The sequence below is a fragment of the Haliaeetus albicilla genome, chromosome 26 (genome assembly GCF_947461875.1).
Source record: "Haliaeetus albicilla chromosome 26, bHalAlb1.1, whole genome shotgun sequence".
Lineage (NCBI taxonomy): Eukaryota > Metazoa > Chordata > Aves > Accipitriformes > Accipitridae > Haliaeetus > Haliaeetus albicilla.
The window spans coordinates 6,917,708-6,940,419 of NC_091508.1; the positions used below are offsets into that span (position 1 = coordinate 6,917,708).

The 22,712-nt window shown below is 53.6% G+C and overlaps 1 protein-coding gene across 5 annotated transcripts in view; it reads right to left on the reverse strand.

Moving 5' to 3' along the window:
* PPFIA4 (PTPRF interacting protein alpha 4) overlaps nt 1–20,519 on the reverse strand; it is a 60,551-nt gene extending 40,032 nt beyond the window's left edge. For all 5 annotated transcript variants that reach the window (XM_069771950.1, XM_069771949.1, XM_069771948.1 and 2 more), the window contains exon 1: nt 20,451–20,519. The gene's annotated coding sequence lies outside the window, so the exon portion shown is untranslated. The remainder of the gene's footprint in view (nt 1–20,450) is intronic.
* Nucleotides 20,520–22,712: the final 2,193 nt, after the last annotated feature.

The following is a 22,712-nucleotide window of genomic DNA, read 5'->3' on the forward strand; positions in this document are numbered from 1 at the left end:
TTTTAGCTGCAAAGGATTAGATTCACATACTAAAGGGTGAGATGAGTTCACAGAGGGAGAGTCACCACTGTGGAGATCTGCACTATGGATGTGATCAAAACCTGAGAAAAGATGTAGCGGTGCCTCTTCTCCCATCCAGGCCCAGGAAGTCACCTAGGGTCCCCACACCTGCAGCAACATGTCCTTCGCTCCCCAGGGGAGAGATGCAACCCTGGCAAGACAGGAGATGTGGGCAGTGTCTCCAGGTTTTGGACCTGTCTCAGAGGTGGCAGGGAAGCAGCGGATGCCCCTAAGACATGGGGACAGAGGACACTACAAGCAATAAAAGACAGCTATTCCTGATATCTTACCTTAATGGGCACGCTTCTGCCCCAAAGGCTTGCTCCAAACCCAAAAAGCAGTTCCCATCCTCAGCCCTTGCTCGCTGCAGGCCACTGCCAGAGGAGAAACCAGGAGGAAAAATGTCCAGATCCGGCTGTTTCTTTGCAGGGAGAAGTAAGTGTTAGTATTCAACTGATATTTATAGTTCCCAGTGGGAGGGGAGGCATTACACACAACTTCCAGTGGGTATTTTCAGAAAGCCACCTGCTCCTCACCATTGTGCAGAAACACAATTGTTCCGCAACAAAAAGCTCGTCAGATGATGAGCTGAAATCTCTGCTGGGTCCTCTGGTGTGGATATGGGGTGCACAGTGCGGAGGATGGTGAACACCCCTAACAGAGGATGGCACCGAAACCTGGTCTTGTACGCCAATTTACAGGACTGTGTCACCCCTTGGAGAGTGTTGTATTTGTCGTGTTATGGTTCCTGACTCAGTTTCCCTGTTTCCAAAATGGGCTATGTGTCCTCAACGGACCCCAGGGAAAGGCATAATCTCAGTTTATTGCAAGGAGGGATCTGGCACAGGAAGGGACTGTGAGGTAAAGACATACCAGCACGCAAACCTCCTGCCTTTGCACTTTGGGGTGAGATGACAGACAGGAATGAGCCTTGGAGGGCCTCCAAACTGGATGATCCCTCTGACAAGAGGGATCCCAAAGCCTGGCCAAGAGACTCAGCAAGCCCAGGCTCACCTTCAAACTTCATCCCTGGGTTTGCAACAGCCAAAAACACAACTGAGGGGAGAGAGGATGACAGGTCTGAAGCTGCTGCTAAACTTGTGAGGATCCATTCCAGTGTAGCCAGGAGCTCACGTGGGGCCCAGCAAGCGTGCTGGTGAAGCAAAGGAATATGGTCACTGTAACAAGCCCATGAGCTGGATTTCACCCTGCTGCAGACCTGCCCCAGCAGGCAGAAGGGATTACCCCAAATAATTAGAAACCAAATCCCCCAAAACCTGTCACAACAATCCCACTCCAGTCACCTGCACTGATAAAGCTTTGTAGCGGATTTCCACAAAAATCCAGCAGCATCACTGAAACGATGGGACTGCAGGCAATGCCAGAGAAATACGAATTCCTTCAATGGGTGAGTGGTTGGGAAACCACTTTGTGCCGTGAGCCGGACTCCCTGGAAGGGAGGAGAAGGATGTGCTTGATGCATGATACCGAGCTCACATCCCTCTTCCAGGATGTGGTCTGCACTCAGACCCGTCCACAGAGACAAGGAGGGGTATTAACAGCAACCGACCCGATGCAAAAAAGCCACAATGCTGGTTACAATAATTTCCTTTTTCAATAGCTCATCCACTCACTGCTCCTGTGTGTGCACGTGGCTGTTTCATTCTTTTTTTCTACAACTTTGCAACCAAACCCTATGTCCTTTGCTCTGTTAGGACAAAGCCTTTGACTTCTGCTTCTTTCAAGGTTAGTTTAAACAAGCAGCAGAGGGAAATGCAATCGCCATGGCTCTTCTAGAAGCAGCACATCAAGGTGAATCAGCCCCTAGATGAATCTGCAAGTGAAGGTGAGCACTGGGATCCCAGCAATCAGGCTGGTTTCTAGCCCAAGGTGGATGTGGACTCCTTTGAGAGGGAACAGCGCACAGGGAAGCAGTCTACAACCAAGGGGAGAAAATCATGCACTTTTCACAGAGGCAGTGTCATGGCAAAAGGCCCCTCACCTTTGGGAAGGTGAGGTTTTGTGCCTCAGTTTCCCCACTAGCAGGGCATAACTTCAATCATCGCTGAGACCTGGAGGGATGGCTGGTGATTTTCCATGATTTCACTTGAGGTTTTGCCACGGGTACATCTCTCCCACCCCCATGACACTTTTGATGAGGAGTTATTTCATCTGGGAGCCTGACGCCCCAGAGCGGGGGGCCCTCCTCCTCGCTGCCAAACCAGCCCCTGCCCTGCTTTAGTCACACACTGTGAGCACTTGCTGGTGCTAATTTATTCAGTGATGGGGGAAGAGTCACCAGCACGAAGGGGGGTTGTTGAAATCTGTGCCGCGGGTGCACCCAAGCCCCGTGAAAAAGATGCAGAGGTTCCTCTTCACCCACCCAGGCCCCAGTACCCATGCTACAGCAGGCAGCTAGGGCTTCTGCACCCAGCCCGGCGGACATGGGAGGCTGCTGCTTGTAAAGAAACCCCATGGCAAACACCATATGCATCCTAATGCAGCAGCCTCTCGCCCTAAGCAGCTTGTATGCCTCGTCTGCCCAAGACCCAGGGTTTCCACTGCATCGCTCAGCTCACAGGCATCTTCTCCACACCCAGGTGCATCATCCACACCCCGAGCATGGCCCTTGGTGCAACAAGCCTCAGCAATAATAATTGCTCCCACACATTTGCTGCACATCTGCCCATTTCCCATTATAAAATTTGGCTGCTAACTCCATGAACAGTGGAAAGGGAAAGTGGCTCAATGAGCTCCCCAGGGTCCAGAGCAGCACCCCGCTCCCTGCCCTGCTTGGGCAGGTCTTAAGCATTTTGTCACTATCCTTCACCAGACCACAAATTTTGAGTGGTGTTGAGGAAGAGCCCAGGGAGGTAATTTGGAAAGCCAGAGAAGAGGCAGACTGGGTTTTCAGTATGAAATTTGGGAAGTATTAGAGGGTATTCAGAGCCATAGAGGACAGACCAGGGAAATGCCTAGCGCTGCTGGCTCCAGTTTGGACTGTGGCAGACTCAGGAACATGTCCCTGCCTCACACTCAGGGAGGTTTCACAGCCAACACAACCTGAAAGGGAAAAGCAATGGTCCTGGAGCATGACCCACATCATGGGGAGGCCTCCAGAGCTCGTCAATTCACCATTGACCACTTTAGCACACAAGCAGAGATAATGGCAGTAAGACCTGTGCCCCAAGCCCTCCTTGTGCTCCCCATCCCACCTGCACATAATCCAGGGGCTCCCCAGATGCATCAGGACATTGCTTTCCTCCATCCTCCCAAAACATGGCAGGTTTTAGTCCCTCCTATTCAAGAAGAGTGGTGACATCTTGGCTTGGGCATTGGATGACCCCAACCAGAGGCAACTCAGATGCTTTTGGTAACTCAAGAGATGGGGGGGCTCCCCCTCGTATTCATCCCTTCTGCTTTCCCTTCCTTGTGCTAAGTAACGTTAGCAAGTTATTTAATCCCTTTGCTGATGGTGCAGCTAATTACTAAACAGTTTTTGCCCAGCTGCAGACATGCCTTGGTGGGGAGTGGAATACCAGTGTGATTCTCAGCTCTGTGCAGTCAGGCTCTGAAGATGATTGGGCCAGATCCAGTACCAGGACAGCTCTGCAATGTTCACAGGGAAAAAAACCCCAGACATACCCCGTGCATCTCCACCCCTACTGGGACACATGGGTGGGTGGATGGCATCTCAGCACTGTGGTTGGTCAGCTCTGTGTCGGGCAAGGCAGTATCGTGGGGTTAAATCCCCACCTGGGAGAAACCTGCTTTTCTTCCCAAGCATCCTCATGCTGGGGATAACCACAACCTTCCCTGGCCAAGTCATGGTCCTTTGGCATCTTGGCTGCCCGTGATGTGGTTTGGAAGGGGTCGATAAAGCTGGCAGAGGAGCACAGAAGGCAGGTCTGGTCCCAGGAAGGAGCAGGCAGAGATGGAGACAAACTGCAGCACGGCCCCCGTCCACCCCCAACCCAGGCTGCAATAACCCTGCTGCTGCTCCCACGGTGCCTGTGCCCTCGAGGGTTCAGGCAGCCGGGTGTCAGCTCCCGGTGTCTCGTCCCTGCAGTTCATGGCAAGTGACAGGACATGGCATGGCATGGCAGAAGCAGCCGTGCAGGGACATCTGAGGACAGTGACATTTAAAAGGCAGCCAGGGGCAAGGCGCAGACACTAGAGCTCTGTCTGCTTCTGTTTAACCTGCATCGAGCAAGTCCACATCTTCAACCCAAACTCTTCATTATGCAAAATCAGCCCACAGATGAAGCTCGTCCAGCACACAGCCTCCAGCCATAGTAGCAGGAAAGAGCCAAGTGCTGGCCTTGGCTGGACAGTGCTGCAGGAAGGCTTCTGCATTTGTCTTGCATTTTAAGCCTTGTTTCTTGCAAGAAGGAGTTTTTGGTGGCGACTCTGCCCCTGCACATCTCCAAATAATGTGAAGCAGAGGACTATGTTCCCAGCTCACTGCACCAGCGAGGCAGAGGTCCTGAAGATGCTATGCTTTGAGAGCTGAGTTAAGAAGGAAAATCCAAGTCGTTCCCCTTTAGGAAAATGGTGGAATTTGCTCAACCCTTATTAGCCATCAGAAAAATGGCTAATAGAGAGCACCTCAAAAATACCCTGATATGGAAAAAGCTCCATCTGGACCTCATTCATCCTAGATATAGTCCACAAGGAAGATATATAAGGGATATAGAAGTCCAGTTCCCTCCAGAGATCCCAAGTACTGGAGAAGATCAGGAAGAATAAATCAAGCTTTTTGTGAATGTCATGAGCTGCGTTAGACCCAGCAGGGAGCTTTGAGCAGAGCCCTCAACGGCTTCACCCAGCTCCACCAGCCCCCTCCTTCCCCTCTCTCTTCATTAACAAGCACCCCGTACCCCAGCTAATGACCTCCATGGCCTATGGGGCAGAAAGGCCACCTCCTGCAGCCCAGACAGGTGGAGCAGGACCGGGTGGCCTGGAGGGCAGAGCAGCCACGGACACCAGCCAGCTCCTTACCCAGTGTGGTCCCAGTGCACCAGTGGCTGAGCCACCAGGGATGGAGTTCCCATCCCAGCTGGGAGGCTGGATGTATCCATGGGAGGGACGGGGGTGCCACAGGGCAACCATCCTCTCAACATGTCCCTGAAAAGGCCAGTGAACATGCTGGCACTAAGGGGCATCCAGGGATAAGTGAGCATGCTCCAGCCCATGCTATCACCATGCCCAGTCAGTGGTCCTGGCACCCATCCTGCTTGCCACAGTCCCAGCAGTGCATGCCCAGCACGGCCTTCACCCTTGTTCCTCTGCACCAGCACTTGGTCTAGGGATGCTCAGCACCATGCTGGATGAGCAGAGAGACCAGCCAGAGGAAATACAGTGCCCTAGCACTGTTCCCTTGGTTTGAGGGATTTGAAAAAAAGATGATAAGCTTCAAATTGAGGGAACTAACACAAAATTGCTCCAGAAAGCGTGGGGAGTGATGCGGTTTGCAGTGGGGTGGCAGCTCTCCTCTGTGTCAGCAGAGATCTCATCTGAGCATTTATTGTCACGAAAAGCAGCGCTGGGCATTAGTTCAGCTCAATTTCCAACTCGTTCCCTCTTAAAATGTCAGTTCCGTGGAGCTAAGCTAATGCAGTGAGTTCTGCATCCTTGCCGGCTGCACCCAGTGTACCCTGAGCAAAGCCCCATGCCTGACACCGAGAGCCCCAGAAGCCTGTGCCTTTGTCCCCACTGTGCTTCCTGCAAGGTCCCACAGCCATGCCCAGTTCACCCAAGAAGACTGCAAAGGTGGTGGCCCCAACCATGCCATCATTGAGCCTGGCCCCTGTTTCTGTCCATCACCCCCAAAGGGCGTCCAAGAAGCACCCATCCCCATCATGCACAAAGCCCCTCAACACAGCACTTTGCAATCCCCCCCCCAGCACTTTGAGGAGCTCCTGCACACATTGAGTTGCGGCAAGTGGCCAAGCACTGGTGCCAGTGATGATGCCCTGAACCACCCCAGGAGGATGTGAGAGCAGGATTTGGCCGATTCATGTGAAACATCACCAGGAGAGGGGAACCACATTTGCAGCTCAGCAGGCTTTTAAAGAAATTAAATGTAGGTAATTACATTGGTGCACGACTGGCTGGAAGAGATGCAGGCATGGTGGTTTCCATCCTGGTCCCTTCGTTTGAGCAGTGCTCCCATGGGTGCCCAAAAACATGGTGGCCAGGAAACCTTAAAATCCCTGGAGAGGGGGATGAAGGGAAGAAGATGACCCAATGCATTGGCAACACATCTCCTGCCTGAGATGACAATGTCGTGTGCCCTCTCTATTTAAAAGGAAGCAGCACATTAAAGCTCACAAGCCAACAGGACGCACACAGGGTTGGCAGTCCCTCTCCACACACAACTCAAGCACAGCGGCTGAGCCAACATTTTCTAGAAGGTTTAGTGACCATTTTTGCAGACAGCTTTAAATTTCTGGCTTCATTATGATGCAATTTTGGACCCTGGGCATCCCACAGTGCCCTGTTCCTGCAGATGTACCAGGCAGAACCCAGCTCCACCAGCACTGGCTTAGGGATGGTTCAGCCCGAAGCAGCCCATCCCCGAGATCCACCACGTCACCGTTGCAGTGCCAGCGCTGTGCTGCTGCAATGGTGCAGTCCCTCCAGGGCAACATAGGGGGAAAAAAACCCAAACATGTGTCGGGGTTGGTGGGATGCTTACCCGAGCAGAAGTGGCTCCCTGCCCAGCCTCCCGTGCCATGCCCTCCTCCCACCTTCCCAAGCTCAGATGCTGCCTACAGCCACCAGCCCACCTGGGATGACCTTTACCTCCTGTGCCAATACAGGTGCATTCACCAAGCAATGCTCAGGACGTGCACACCTGATAGACAGAGCTCCCTGACCTTGTCTCCACTAGGTAAACGCACAAATTTATCTTAACCAGTTTTGGAAGGGGCCTGTTTTGGACAGCTGCAAGCCCTTCCCTGCTGAAATACAGTGATTCAAGGCCAGCTCGTCTGAAGCAATGTTTGCTGCTGGGTTTCACCTTGCTACCACCCACATTAGAACCTTCAGTCTATGCAGACAGAGCAGCCACACCTCCCTGATGCAGAAATCTACCCGGTGCAGGAGTTCGAAAACATTGAATTTACCCTGGACCCAGCATCCTGAAAATGGGAGGTGGGATTTTTACGCATTGTGCTTTGCAAAGGGCTTGGCCCTCTGAAGGAAGTTGTTGACTTCAGGCTCGACTAGTCTCAGACAAAGCATTCACGGCACCCTGTAGATCTGCCATCATCATGGCACAGCCTGAAGTGCTGTCCAGGGACCCTTTCTCCCCTCCAACATCACAACCACACCTTCCAGTCATCATGTTTCAGCTCAGCAGAGGCACCTCCACCTATTTGGACCTGCTCAGAGCTGACACCCCAGGATAACTCCAGGGCTGGGCTCATATCCAGCAATGCACTGCATCCTTACAGGTGATGCAGTACACAAAACCTCTCCCAAGGTGCTCTCACCCCAGACATAGAGTCAACCTGAAAAAGACTCATCTCTCCCTACAGCCAAAGCCACCTTCCTCCCAGGCATTGGGTCCCCATGGCACCTTTGTAGGTCCAAATCCTTCCATGCATGGAGTAGGCATAGATATGAGCCCACTTTGCTCCTAGATCTCAAGTGAATTCCAAAGAGCAGTGGCCAAGCCTGAGGGCTGAAATAAGATAAGGACTAAATTTTCCAGAGATATGGAGAAATCTAGTTTCTGAGGCCCAAGAACCAAATACCCTCCCAGATTTGGTCTCACCATCTCCTCTGCCCTCTGCAAAGCATATTGTCATCCTCTAGCTGTGTCTGGTCTGAGGAACATGGGACAGGACAAGACAAGAGGGTTTCTGGGTCAATCTTGGTCTCGTGAGGGGGAACAGATGGGTTTTCTGGTGGGACTGATGTTCTGAAAAGCAATTAAACATGAAGACATCCCCAACAGACTATGCTGTGCTCTGGCCCAGAGCCCAAGTCATCCTGGGTTTGGATTTTAATTAGCCCTGTTTTGGTATCTGTTCTCTACTTTCCTCCAGATAATGATTTAATTACTACAGACCTGTCTTCAAATTAGCAGCTTCCTCAGTGGATTATTCAGCTGGGATCTCCTCAATTACAGAGCCCATCTCACCACCATCAAAAGAGAGGCTGGAGAGAACAAAGGAAAACCAAAACTCTTCCTGGAAAGAGAAACCATACAAGCACCCAGCTCCTGAGCAGGAGCCACTGGCAAGCCCTCCTCCTACCTTTATCCATGTCTCACTGCCGGTTAAGAAAACTAGCTCCAAAACACCCCCCAAACATCTGCCTCATGCATGACCATGGTGGCATCAAGGCTGGTCTTGTCTTCCTACCATCAAGCCTTCTTACCCAGCAGACCACAAGTAGGTGGAGGGGCCAAGCAAGGTGAAAGGGATGCATCATGAGCTGGGACACAGAGCCACTGCTGTGCGTCCCCCCTAAGGGGATCACATGTTTGGGAATCCCCTAGGAGAAGGGAGCCCATGGGGACCTGACGAGGACCCTGCTTATTGTGTCTGGTGGGACCAGGCAGAGAATGAGGCATGGCCCCCGATGGCAAGCCCAATCTCCTTCTCCAGCAGTGGGACTAGGCAGGGACCATGCTGAGGTTCAGCAAGGCTCCAGGCCTGAGGAACGAAGGCTGAAGAGAGAACAGCAGAACAGGCTGCCCAAAAGTAATACCAGATGTACATGCAAAGTGAAGGACACAGCACAGCGAGGGTGAAACCTTCAGAGCGCAGCTCTACAACATGACTTAGTGCCAATGAGCAGTAACTCACCCACAGAAAAGCTAAGTTGCTGGCTAAATTGCAAAGCAGACAGGTTGCTTCCCCACTGCAAGACCTGGGCAGAGCATCTCCGTGCTCCAGCAAACCCTCCTCCCCAGCCTGGCATGATCCCTCTCCCCAGGCTGGGCTGGGAAAGGAGGGGACACGCTCATGAGGTACCCCATCCCTTGTTTCAAAGGGCAATGAGCTCCAAGGACACACCAAGAAGCACTTTGGTCCTTTTCCACCGATGCACTTGAACTACTGACTGCACGTTGTGCTTCTCTCAAGACCCCCCAAGATTTCCCTCACCAGTAGCGCTACAATCCCCAAGTTACTACCAGGGAAACAGATTTTGTAGCAGCCACTGGAAAAGCTCTACTGCCTCTCCTTACTGTAGCACAGACAGCAGCGGAAAATCTCCACTGGCTCCTCTGTCACTGCAGTTCACACTCCAACAGATTAGCTTAAACTAGCTGCAGCTCCTGCTGCTGCAGGAAGAGCCCTCGAGCACAGCCACGCGCAAATCTGCAGCTGAAAACACAGCCCAGGTTTCTTGAAACCCAGACTAACACCCCATTTGTGAGGCTAGAGTGACTCTCCTCCTCTGGTTCCCTTCCTGAACACAAGAAAAGCAGCTGGGCAGCAAAAATAGCTAAGCAATGCAGCCTGTTATCCCAGCTAACAGGATTGGGGATACAGCCCCAGCGCTCCTTGTGCTCAGTGGGATCCACAGCCCTGTTCCCTGAGCAATGAGCCCCAGCCTGCTGCACCACCACCAGTCCCCTGCACAGTGCCCCTCCAGGGCATCACCTGGCTCTGTCCTCCCTGCCAGCCATCACAAGCCCCTGAGCATTTCAAGCTCTCCAGCCCATCAGATTTGCAAGAGAGACCAACATGTTTGAGAGCGAGCTCAGGGAGAGAAAAGGCCATGACAACACAAGGCCTTTAGTTTCATTTCCTTGAGGAACCAGACTGAAGAAGATGGGAGTGGAAGCGACACACAAGAGAAAGAGAGAAGGATTTTCATTAACACAATCAAACCTCCTGGAATATGATAACAGAGGCAATAACACACATCTCCCCTCTGGCCAAGGACAAAGCAAGGCTTCCTAGTTATGAAGAAGAGGAAGAAAATTGCAGTGGAAGAAAGGAAATGACTCAAAAATGGCTGAAATGTCATATGTTATTAAAAAGCCTTCACCTAGTGAGAAATAATGACTGATGAGAACAAGGATATGATGGGGGAAGCTGAACAGCTGGAGAACAAGCGGGATGGAGAGCAAGCACCTGAGAATGGCTCTGCTTGCACCTGAAAGTCACCCTGGTGACTACAGTGGTGGGCTGACTTCTGGAGGTGTGCCTGGGGTGACCTGTGAGAAATCTGGGTACCGAGAGGCCATGCCAGTGAGGAAGGTGACAGCAGCTGCAGGAGATGGCAGTCCCAGGCTAGCCTCAGCCCACTGCAGACCAGCGAGTTCCCTAGAAGAGATGGTTAAATGCTTTTGAATTAATATTTTGAAGCATCCTGTACAGAGGCCCTCATCCTGCTCTCCTGGCACCCCCGGGCCACATTGCCGCTGTACCACGTCACGAGGTCCCTGCTCTGACTGCTTGAGGAGAGGAGCGTGGATGCTACCTTGCTTTCTCAGGGTACTTGCAGCACCACCAGCACGGCTGGGAATCCAGCTGCCAGAATCCCGAGTGGAAAAGCAAATCAAGCAGTCCCTCCAGCATCCCCACAAGCATCACCTGCAAGGGGACACCCACGCCTCTGACCCCCCCAGGGACCATCCCACCTTCAGAGGACCTGAGCATCTGCAGCCAGGGCTGAGCAAAGCCGCAGCTGCTAGTTGTAGCCGGCAGCAGCCGGTGCCCATGTTAGGCAAGCGCGGCCTCGCATGGCCCCGGCTTTTTCAGGCTGCCGCGGTGACGGCCGGGGAGAGGAGCGTCTGGGCTGTATCAGTGTCATGCAGCATTGTGGGCTTGCTGGCTCCTGCTCCAGAGCAAAGGCAGCTCCATCCCAGCCCAGGAGGTTGAGCTGAAGTCACGCTGCTCTTGCTCTTCCAGCACTGACACAAAGCCCCTTTCAGGCTCCCAGTGTGGAGACAAGCTGGCCCTCCCCAGCCGATCTGCCCATCCAGCATCTCACAAGCAGCGGTGCGAGGAGTTTTGCAGGCAGGAGCGACTCCAATTCCCCACAGCAGCCTCCACTCTTGGCATCTCTCTCCACCGCTTCCCCAGCTGTCCGTGAGCTGCATTTGCAGGTAACATCCCTCCGAACCCCGCCCCAGCAGAGACCCCGATGTGCACATACCCAGCTCCCAGCATGGCTATCCATGGAGGCAGACACACGTGTGCGGAGCCTTGCTTTGGCTCCACATTAATATGCACACAATATGGCCAGAGTTGCTCTGAATCTGACAATATTCACTTTTTGGAAAACAACAAGAAGCAAGAGCCAAACCACATGTGTCTCCTTGCCTGAGCAGGGTCGAGGCCAGCAGGGAGCCAGGAGCTGTGGCTACGCAGAGGCTGGACTCTTTCAAACTCAGACCATCATCTTTGGAGGAAGATATGGAGGCAATAAAGCTGTGACAGCGGCCACCACTGCCTTCTCCTTAGCAGCATCCTCCTACCACCACCAATCGAGACCAGCTCTCCCTGGCCAGCCTGCTCTGGTTACTGGTGTTGTTAGCACACTTGTCCTGTGCCCATGAGTCCTCACGGATTTATGAAAGCTTTGGGTACCACCAAGTGCACTTGGCAGCTGCCTCAGAGCAGATCAACCTCAATCCAAGCCAATGGGGATGGAAAGGGGCAAAAGGAGACCATGAAGGTCCCAGCTGCCCCAGAAACTGGTTAACCTGGGTGCTCATAAGCAGCTCCCAACCATTTGGGAATAAGCCCTGCAAAATCTCACACTTTGGGGAGAACAGGCTTAGGCAAATTTCCAGCTCACCAGTGACTATGCGGGAGGTGACCCACAGTCGCTCTCCTTGTGTACACACCTGCACTGAAGGAGAAAGGGGGAAAAAACCTCAGGGTGAAGGCAGCAGCATGGGGAGATCCTTCTGCTTCCTCCTCCACAACAGGTTTTTGGCATTTTGGGGCACACCAGGTCAGCCCATGTGGAGCCAAGAGTCCTTGGAAGGAGAAAGTCCAGGCACTGAGTGATGGAGGACCTGCCACATCTTGGTCTGACAGATCGTGGTGGCTCTTCCTGAGAGGTTACTACACTTGTCCCCACCCCAGGGCAGTGGCAGCACCTCCCTGGCATCTCCAGCGGCTGGATTTCCTCCTACTTGCAGTGGAGAGATGAAGAAACCAAGCAGCCAGAGCCTGCCAGCTATGTGGGGCTGGTGGCTGGTTTCCTCACCTTTTCAGCCTCCAAAATACACTTCTTTTTTTTTTTTTCAATACTGGAGGAATTATCAATGCTTGCATCCATGGCTTGACCATATTGCAGCAGGGTGTAGGACTCCTAGCTACCAGCTAACCCTGTTAGCTGTGTGTGCCTCAAGCCTGTGCTTACCCCCTGCCTCAGGATGCATTTACAGCTCAGAAGTGAACTCCCCCAGCAGCGTAAGGGTTTATGACATGGAGATGAAGAGAGGAAAATCCAAATACCTTCAATCTAAAGTCTCCTAAAGAAACACGTCCATTTAGAGCATCACTCATGTTTTATAGCCTCAGCACCTCCCAGCTATGCTGAACTTCAGTTTTCACACCCATTGCATCCAGCACTGCTCCAAAATCCCTCAATGTCACAAAGCCAGTATGCCAGCTTGCCACTTCACCCCAAGATCACAGCACGTGACATTAGGCCTTGGCTTCATTCGTAGACCAACAGATGAGCTCTCCCTGCCCTGCCAGCAAGGTCAAGAGGCTGAAAAATCTGCTGGGGAAAAAAGCCTGCTTGCTTCTGAGTTATACACCAGTCTACCCAGTGCCCTGTATGAGCTGAAAACACCAGCATGCCTTCTGCATTCACCCATTAAAGAGAGACCCAGCTGCCCAAACCAAAGCAGTCGGTCCCCTTCCCTGTATTCCACATCTCAAAGCCAGGCATGTAAATGGGAATTATGTATTTACTGCAAAGAGGATAGACTAGACACCTGGGACACACACAAGGAGGGTTAACAGGGATGAAGTGCAGTACACTGCCTTTTCAACAGCTTCTAATGCATGCAGCTATTTGGACACAAGACCATTCTCGTGGGTAACGCTGGCCAGATGGGCACATTCACCTCCACTCTCCTCGCGACAGGGACAGCTCAGGGGCTTGGAGGGCTCCCGTGATGGGCTGGAAGGGATTTTGGAAGTGCCTTTCCTGTGCCCTGTCCTGAGATGGGAACAGCCCTCACTAGCCACTGCCAGCACACTTGGCCAGGCCTCCCCCGGGAAGGTCACCAGCAATGATGGCAATTTCTTTGGCAGCCACTGAGGGTCCATCTCTTTGGTGAAAGGATGAGTTTTGGGGGGTATTTTGCTTGATGTCACATCAGGGATGAGTTTCCCCTCCTGGACCCTGCTTCCCTGAACACCGCTGCACCTCTGATTAACACACCTCACAGCACAGAGAGTAAAAGTAATAAATGTTCATTTACCCCAAAGATTGACACAGCCACTGTGTTACTTAAAGACCAGATCTCGAGAGCAGAGTTTCACCCTTTGTAGCATAACAGATGTCCTGCACTGAGCCATGCAGCAATATTTAAATAAAAAATGGTGGCTGTACAATAGCCAAGTCATTTGAGAATTAAAACGCTGGTATTTTTAGGCAGCGGGAGTACGTGTGGGAGAGATCTCAAAGTGCAGGCTGATGCCATTTGCTGCAGGGCAGTTAGAAGTAGATTTATTGACGACGTGTGATTTGAAAGCAACACCCGCACTCATGAAGAGCCGTGCAGTGATCAGCAATGCTGGGGCTTATTTCAGTTTCACTTTAAGAGGCAAAATTGTTTTATATACGTGTAAACACAAAAGACACACAGAACGAAAGCCATTTCTGCTTCCAGAGATGCTCCGATTGCCATCTCCAAAAATGGCCACTGCAAAAGTCTTGTAACTAAATTAACTAGAAGCAGATGATCAAAAGGGGGGGAAAAATGCTCTTTTTTTAATATGGCAGCCCCAAAGCGTTGGCAATAATCAAGTTATTATGATCCAGGTTTTGATGCTGGGGAGGAGGAAAGAGAAGTCTTCTCTCTCCATCAGACACTAGCTGCTCTCTGGGTGGTACATCTGGATATCAGACAGGTAACAGCAGCAAAGCAAACCCTTTCTGGATCTGGGCTCGAAGGAAAGACAGCTCAGATCAGGAGAGATGAGCCTTCGGGCTCCAATTAAAGAGTTAATGGGTTAAAATGAGTTAAGCCATGTTACTCTGCACATGGTGACTGGAGAGACCAAGCCCCTGGAAGGGTTCAGGGAGGCATCTCTCCAAGGGATGCTGGCAGTGACTTTAGAGACCCCGCTCTGTCCCCTGTGTCCCAACGAAGCTCGCAGGCACCTGCCTCCAGGTGCTGTGATGCTGGCAAGAAGCGAGGACAGCAATCCCCAGATGGAATCTCCAGGACTTCCACCCATCCGCTTGCTAGCACAACCAGGTTTTCCAAGCAGCAAAGCAGCAGCCAACCTTTGGTTTGCTCAACACCTCCATGGGTCCTTTAGGGGCTTGGGTTCACAGCTCCTCTGCCCCAGCAAAGCCTCCTCCAATCCTCTCCAGCTTGCCTTCGCCCAAATGCCCACCTCACTTTCACCATGCAGACTCAGCCCTGCCTGCCTCCTTGCTGCAGGAGATGTAGGGATCAGGTCCTCCTTCGCCCGTGCCAGCAGTGCATCCGTGGTTGGACATTGCCACCAGTGATGCCCCCAGGCCCGCAGCAACTATGAGGGTGGCACGGGGACAGGATCTCTGCTGCAACTGGCACCTCTGAAGGGGGATGCAACCAACAGCAACGCCATCCCCAGCTGGGGTGGGAAACACGTTACTGGCACAACAGGATGGCAAAGGCACCAGCAGCGCCACGTCCCAGTGATGCCACCCTGACTGATCTCCACTAGCCCTGGCCAGAAACCAGCTGCAGTGACACCAGGAAGCTCCACAGAAGCAATCTCTCATGCAGATACAGGAGAAAAGCAGGATCCAGCTGTGCCACCCTCACACTTCATTCCCACTGCCCCTTCCCGAGAGCAGGGAGCTCAGCTTCGCAGCACGCCAAGGAAAGCAAACACAGGGAGAAGATATTCAGCAGCACCACAGCTACCTCATCCTGCAGAGAAACTGGCCAAGACACTGCAGCACTTCCAGAGCCTTGAAATGATGCCGTGCCCAAACGAGTCTTGAAACACTGCCCTGCACTCCCCAAACCCACGTCTCACCCAAGGAGACCCACAGTCTAGCTGGGTGCTCCCTTGGATGGAGAGGGAATTGCAAGGCACAGTGCTTTCCACGACCCCAGGGACACAGGGGTCAGGTCTGTCCCCCAAGGACAGGAGGGTGCAGAGCCCGTATTCCCTGGCTGTGGGGCTCTGGCCTGATTTGAGCTCCCCAAGTGGGCTCGCAGGAAAATGAGCCATCAAGGTGCTTCACGAGAACTCACTCCGCCAAATGAGAATGTCATCTCGCAACCTCGCCAGGAGAAATCACACTCGCGCAAGGTATTTGCGCATTATGTGGGACAGTTTGGGACCAGAATAACTTCCTCTCCTGGCTGATCAGCGTGTGAATAAATCAGCCATAGCCAAAAATAACCTCTGGACCTTTTTGACTCCTTCCTGCAAAACAGTTTGGGGGAAATGCTATAGAAAGAGGCCAAGATCCAGTTAGTACAGCTGCCTGGCACTGAATTACAAGGCAGATTAACTGAATTATTGAGGCTGTAAACTTTGTACAAGCCCATCTTTCCCCTCACTGTGGCCCCTGGCACCATGAATTTCTGCATGGGGAATAGTAGTAGGCACCACCACCAAGCCTATTTAATTCATGATTAAGAGATTGAGGTCAGGTTTATGACACCTGTGTTAATGCCACAGCAAGGCTATAAACACCCTTCTCAATTTTGGAAGCCAGAAAGGCCAGGCTTTGGCAGGAGAGGATCCTTTTGAAGATGCACTGCACTAATGAGACGCCCAGAAAGGTGAGCGTTTGGCTGGCAGCATGGCCAAACATCCCCCTTTCCCCAGACTCCAGCCATCTGATGTGCAGCCCAACTCCTACCGCTTGGCTATCAAAATCCCCATGGCACCACAGGGCTGTCAGCCCCGCAGCAGTGCACTTCTTCTGTCCCAGCACATTAGCCGCATCAGGAACGATGCTAGCCAGGGAGGTAAAACCCATCTGTAATTATGGAGAAAATTAATTTCTACCAAGAAAGGGTGGAAACGAGAGCTTTAAATCAATGCACCCGGTGGATAGGCAGCATTTTTAGGAGGGGGTCCCTTCCCCATCTGTGCCATCCTGCCCTGGCAATGGATCCTCTCCCCTCCAGGAGGCTAGATGGAGAATCCAGACAGGAAGAGCATCCTTCCCTGTGCACATCCCCGCGGCACAGCGCTCGCTATTTAAAGAAATTGGCCGCACGCTGTCAACGTCTCACCTCCCCGCAGAGGAGCTGGGCCGAGGCCCCGGCATTTCCTGGCGTGGCACTGCCTCCATGACCCGCTGGCATGCAGAGGCAGGGGCTCGGCACAGCTGATGCTGGCTGGGAGGCTGCAGGAGAAAAAGGCATCACGCAGCAAAAAACCCTGGGAACTGCCCTCTCCTGGAAATCGGTCGCAATGGACAGGAGGATGGGGGAAATGAGCTCTCATCTGCCACTTGTTTTCTTCTTTTTTTTTTTTTTTGATGCAATTAAAGGCAGCCACCCAGCCGGTACCTCCTCTTGCTTGCTAAGAGAAGCGTGGCAGAAACTGAAAACCAGGAGCTGAAAAAAAAAAATCTGCATTTCAGATAAATTCCAGCCTTGTCAGTCCTGCAGGATTACAGTGCTGGAGACAGCGACCTGTGAGCTGATTTAAAACACCAGGGTGGAGATTCATTAAAGGAAGGGCAACTTGGAGGACACAGGGTCAGTCCCCTCCTGGCCAGTGACTTTTGGCCCTGTCTTTTGGAGAAGGTTTGGCACCTAGCTCCAAGATCCGTCCACCTCCCCGCTGCGGGATGGAAATTGCTGCACTGCCAGCGCTGCACAGGGACTGAGGGGCAGGCAGGGCTGCTCCACGCATGGCTTTGCACAAAAATGAGAGAGATGAACACCCGCTTCACTCCTTAGGGCATCCTCACCATGTAATTAAATGGAGGACTTTACAATGTCCCCACAAGGATTTTAACCTGCTTGAACACAGCACAAACAGAAGTAAAATCCAATTATATCAGCGCAACTTTTTTAAGCAAAGAGCCTTGAATCATTTTTCACTACTTCTGCTCCAGATGGGCCCAAATGCAGACCTGTCCCCCAATGCTGCAGTTGTTTCATGTGATATTTTCCCTTCCTCCCTCCCAAATGCCAACTCGTGTATGCACGCCCACACGTGCACCCACCTCCAAGCCTTTCGGCATCATTTGCTCACAGAGGAGCCCTTTAAGTGCTGAAAACTCCCAACCATGTCCCAACCTTCAGGAGCCTGGCCAGGGCTTGGACACACCTGTGGAGCCCACGCCAGAGCCCTCACCCTTGGTCAGGATCGTCACCCCCACACTTGGCACTTGGCATTTCACAGAAAACATCTGTAAAGTGGGGGGTTGTTATGGCATTTAACACCTCTCTGGGAAGCAAGCTGGGCAATGGATTCAACACCCTTCCCCTCCAGTTAATAGCCCGGAGACTGCCCAGCTCACTTTTGGGAGCCATCTGGGAAAACTCAGACTCACCAAAGCATTCTTTAGGAGGAAATTATTTGCAAAATAAGGTTTCAAGGTTTGCGAAAGAATCCAGTATCTTTTTGCTTTGCTGGAAAACACGAAATGGCACTGCCCAGGCAGTAGACAGACACTCATGCCAAAGCTGCTCAGACCTCCAGAAGCATTTCCTGTTGGGTCCCAGTTGGGTTCAGTACCCTGTGAAGCTCCAGAGCTGCCTCCCCCAGATTCAGTGCAAACTCCCACCCCCAACACAGTGTCAGGCTCTTTCCCAGCACTGACTCACGGCCATGATCTCCCCACCCAGCACACCACGACCCCATCACCTGCCCAGCTCGCACTCACTCAGCCTCCTCCTCCTCACACCACCATCATCGTCCCTGTCCTTATCCCCCTGAACCCCAGCAGGAGCTGCCCAAAAGGGCAACACTTGCAAAAAGGGCCCTCCAAAGATACAGACAAGGAGGTTTTCAGGGTGGTTTTTACTCCCAGCACCTTCTAAGACAATTGAGACAGGCAAGAACCCAAATCTCCAACACATTCAATCCCCCAGCATCTGCACTTCAACTGCTGGTGAGCACTGAGACCCAGCTGGACCAAGCCACCAGTGCAGAGCAAGATCCGCTCACCCTCACCATGAAGCCAGCAATCTGCACAGAGATGGACGAGTCATTTAATTCCACATCTGCCAAGCCACAGCTGAGCTGGCCACCCGGAAAAGCCAGATCTGTCCATCAGTCCCACCACCGATGTCTCAGGAACCTGCCAGTTTAGGGGCTCCCCCCTACCCTCCAGCTGGTGATGTAGGTCCCAGACAACCTCCGGTCTGTGTCCTCGAAAAGAGATGCAGGAGGAGCAAGCACCGAAGCTGGGAAGTCATCCATGCACCTGAGCATTTCTGGGTGCCTGGGGGAGCGCACTAGTGACTGGTGCTGGTGGCTCCCCGACAAATCTCCAGGGAAGCCCCCAGAAATCAGTCCCACTTCCCAACCAGCACCGACCTTAGTTGCAAGGAGCAGCACACTGTGGCGTCTCCAAGAGCACAGATACTTGAGACTCCCAGACCATCAGAGCTACAAAGACACCATGTCCTCTAAAGTCCTGGGCAGCACCACAGTCAAGAAACTCCTGAACCACACAGGCACGTTCATCCAGGTACCAAACTCCAGCTCACACCTTGTCTCTGTACTACCTCGTGCTCATGAAATGGCATAGTGGTGTCAAACACACCAGGAGAACCTCATTCCAGCGTACGAGCAGATGGTGGCAAACGAGCTTAAAAGAAACCTTTGCCAACCCTGACTTGGCCAAAACCACGATGTCCCCAGAAGGTTTTGCACAGCTTTAACAAAACCCAGCTTCCTAAGCCAATTGCTGTTATAATGATGCAATTTAGGGGATAAACAAGCCCTTAAACGGCTGGTGTTATTCAGGAGAAAACCACGGTGTCTGGAGGCAGCTTGCCATGGCCATGACGAGACGGCACCAGCCGACAGAGGATGGGAACCAGTATGAGCACAGCTGGAGCTAGCCAAGCTGGCTGGATGCTCGCTGGGCTGGTCCAGCCCTGAGCGCAGTGGCCATCTGCCCGGTGCCAACATCCAGGCTGGACCAGCTTGGTGAGCATCTGCCCAGTTCTGAGCTGGACTAGCTTGGCAAGCATTCACCTGGTGCCGAGCTCCAGGCTGAACCAGCCCCACAAGAATCTGTCTAGTGAACATCCCCATGAGCTGGTCCAGCCTGGAGCTTGGTGCCAGGCAGATGCTCACTGGGGCTGATACAGCCCAGAGCTTGGTACTGGGTGGATGCTCACAGGGCGGATGCTCAAGGGCTGGAGACAGTACTGAGGGAGGCGGCAGGATACAGCGCTGGGAAAACAGAAGAGCAGGAGAAGGCCAGGATAGGACCAGTCTCACCAGGATGCCTGCCCTCCCCTTCAGCGTAAGGTGGAAGCATGGGGGGACGGGGGGTGCAAAGGGACAGCTTGGGACCATACTGGGGGGGCTGCCAGGGGCAGAGAGCAGCTGAAAATCAAGGAACCACCCTCCCCACTCCTGGGTTACAGGAATCGCTGCCTTCCCATACCATGCAGCCTCCGGGGTGTGGGTATGCCCACCCCTTCGCCCCTCCTGCCTGCACACCTAGCAGGGATGGAGCAGCACATCTGCCTAGCTCAGCCCCCTGCTCTGGGGCCAGCGGTGGGGGCATGAGCAACCCCTTGGCTCAGTTCCCCGGCCTGGGGGTAATGTCGGGAGACAGCAAGTCCCCCCGACAACCCATCTCGGGGGTGAGGATGACGTGCCCCCAGGTCAGACTCAACCCAAGGGAAACGGGGGAGCTCAGCACACCCCCTGACTCAGACACCCCCTCCACAGGGTAACAGGGTGGGAGACAAAGCAGTCCCGGACTGAGGCACCCCCTCCCGCGGGGCACGGCAGGGCAGAGCATCCCCCGCCCAGCCCCACCCGGGGGACAACGGGTAGCAAAGCCCCACCGGCCCAGCCCCACGGGGGAAGCAGACCATCCCCGAGGGGAGGCAAAAAGGGTAGAGCCCCCTGAGTCCAGCCCCACCAGGGGGGCAGAAGGGGGGCTGAGCATCCCCCGCCCGACCCCACCGGCGGGCCGCGGGGGCACAGCATCCTCCGCCCGGCTCCGCTGGGGGCGAAGCATCCCCCGTGGGCAGCGTGGGGCCGCCCGGCCCCGCCCGCACTCACCGACCGCCGAAGTCGCTGGAAGCCACCGCCGCCGCCGCGCCGCTGCCTCCCGCTGCCCGCCCCGCCCCGCCCCGCCCACTGCGTCACCGTCCCCGCCTGGCCACGCCCCGCTGGCCACGCCCTCCCAACTGGCCACGCCCCGCGGGGTGAGGTGGGGGTCGTGGGGGGAGCTGGGGGTGCGGAGGGGGCAGGGTAGGATCTGTGGGGCAGGAGTCCTCCTGGGGGAGCAGAAACCTCCTTGGGGGGCAAGACCGCTCCTGGGGGAGAGGATCCCCCCTGGGGAGGGCCAGAAAACTCCTGGGGGGGGCAGAGAACTCTCTCGGAGGGCAGGAGCCCCCTTGGGGTTTAGTAGCCCCCATGGGGGGCAGGAGTCTCCCAGGGGCCTCGTCCAGCCCTAGAGGGAGGGGGGCAGGAGCAGACCCTGGCTGTGGGGCAGCCAAGCCCTGGGTACCCCTTACACCCACCCCCAGCTGTGGAGACCCCCACCATGTGGGGAGCAAAGATGGGGCCAGGTGGTGAGCCCCATACTCTGCCACATCCCCCTCCTCACCCTGCCGAGGCCCAGCTCCGAGCCGTGGGGGGACAGGGTGCATCGCCCCTCCTGATTTGGGTGGTGGTGGATGTGCGAGGCTGTACCATCAGCCTTGGTTCGCTCCCTCAGGGGAGTCTTTTGCACCCTAAAATGAGGTTTGAGACACATGCTGTCCATGAACTGCAGCAGGAGCAGCCAAAGGGCTAACCCGTCCCAGCACCCTGCCCAGCACAGGGAGGCATCATTAGCAGATAAGCAATGAATCTGGGGGCCCTGAAACCATAAGATGCTGCTCCTACCCTCACACAGCCATCAGCATCCCTCAGGCAGCCCTCACCCAGTCCATCATGGAGGAGCTCTTCTCAGCGATGCAGCTGGGAACGAGCGGGATCACTGGCATCATCAGAGAGCAGCAGGGGCTCCTTCATCTCACCAGGTCTCATCAGGGACATTGAGCTCATTCCTCAGTATTTTTGCTGGAGGACTCTGGGGACAACTCGGATAAATGCCACCAGCCTGCTGGAGGAGCAAGTGTGCGGGATCCAAACACCAGCCAGTCTTGGAAACAACTGCTTTCAGGTTGCTTTTGTCACATCCTGGTAAAATTTCATCTGTTTTCCACGTGCCAGGGTTTTCCAAGCCAAGACAACCTCTACTTTTTAAAAATGATACCGTGATACAGTTCTCAAATAACGATGATGAATAGCACAGTCCAAGGAAAACATTTTCAACATTTACAGAAGAGGTGGATAAAGCCATCAGCACCAGGATCTGGTTGTATTAACTGCCATTCCCCTTAATTTGTATCAATTGTTTTTAAAACAGATGGATTAGAAATAGCACTTCTGTTAAGGAATGGCCTTCCCTGTCTGGGACGATCAAAAGTTTTCTCAATCATCAGATATGTTCTTTGCTGATAAAATGCTCTTAATGTATTTTAAGAAACTCTGAGAGAAAGAAATACAGCCAGGAATGTAAGTTATATACACTGTTAGTTCCTGGCCATACCTGGAAAGCAGAAGAAATGTAGATTTCTCTGTACCCCACACATTGCCTCACTCTGGGGAGGCTCGAGAGCTGAAGCCACAGCCCTGAAAGTATCTTACTGAGGCCCCAGCCTCCCAAGAGCTGAATCATCTCCTGAGGTCTTGTAGTAAAGGAGCGCAGGTGGAAAAAGCAGCACGCTGGGGGCTGTTTGGTGCCTGCTGAGGGAGGGAGAGTGGGACAGGGCTTGTGCTCTTCTGCTGTTGTGTAAATCCCAAAGGAGGGGAGCGGGACCCCACCAGCCTCACAGTTTGGACGCCCCCAGGACTGGCTGGGACTCCTAACCAGCATCTGCTCTTGGTGGTTCCCAAATCCCCATTTAAGCATGGCACAAATGTTCAGGGGTACACAGGCCCTGAAATCACTGTCAGACTCTGGGGCTGCCACTCCTGTTTTCTGTTTGCAGATCCTCTTTAAACAATTACTCCCCCATGAGGTGGCATCGCTTCTTCACTGGGAGGACTGGGGGGTGGTGCAAGTACCTCGGAGGTCCTCGTTACTGGGAGGACTGGTGGAAGGGGGCAATCATCCCAGGGGCCCTTGTTACTGGGAGGACTCGGGGGGTGGGGGGCAATGGCCTCAGAGGCCCTCATTACCGGGAGGACTGGAGGGCAATTACCTCAGAGGTCCCTGTTACTGGGAGGACTGGGGACCCAGTTACCCCACAGGCCCTCATTACTGGGAAG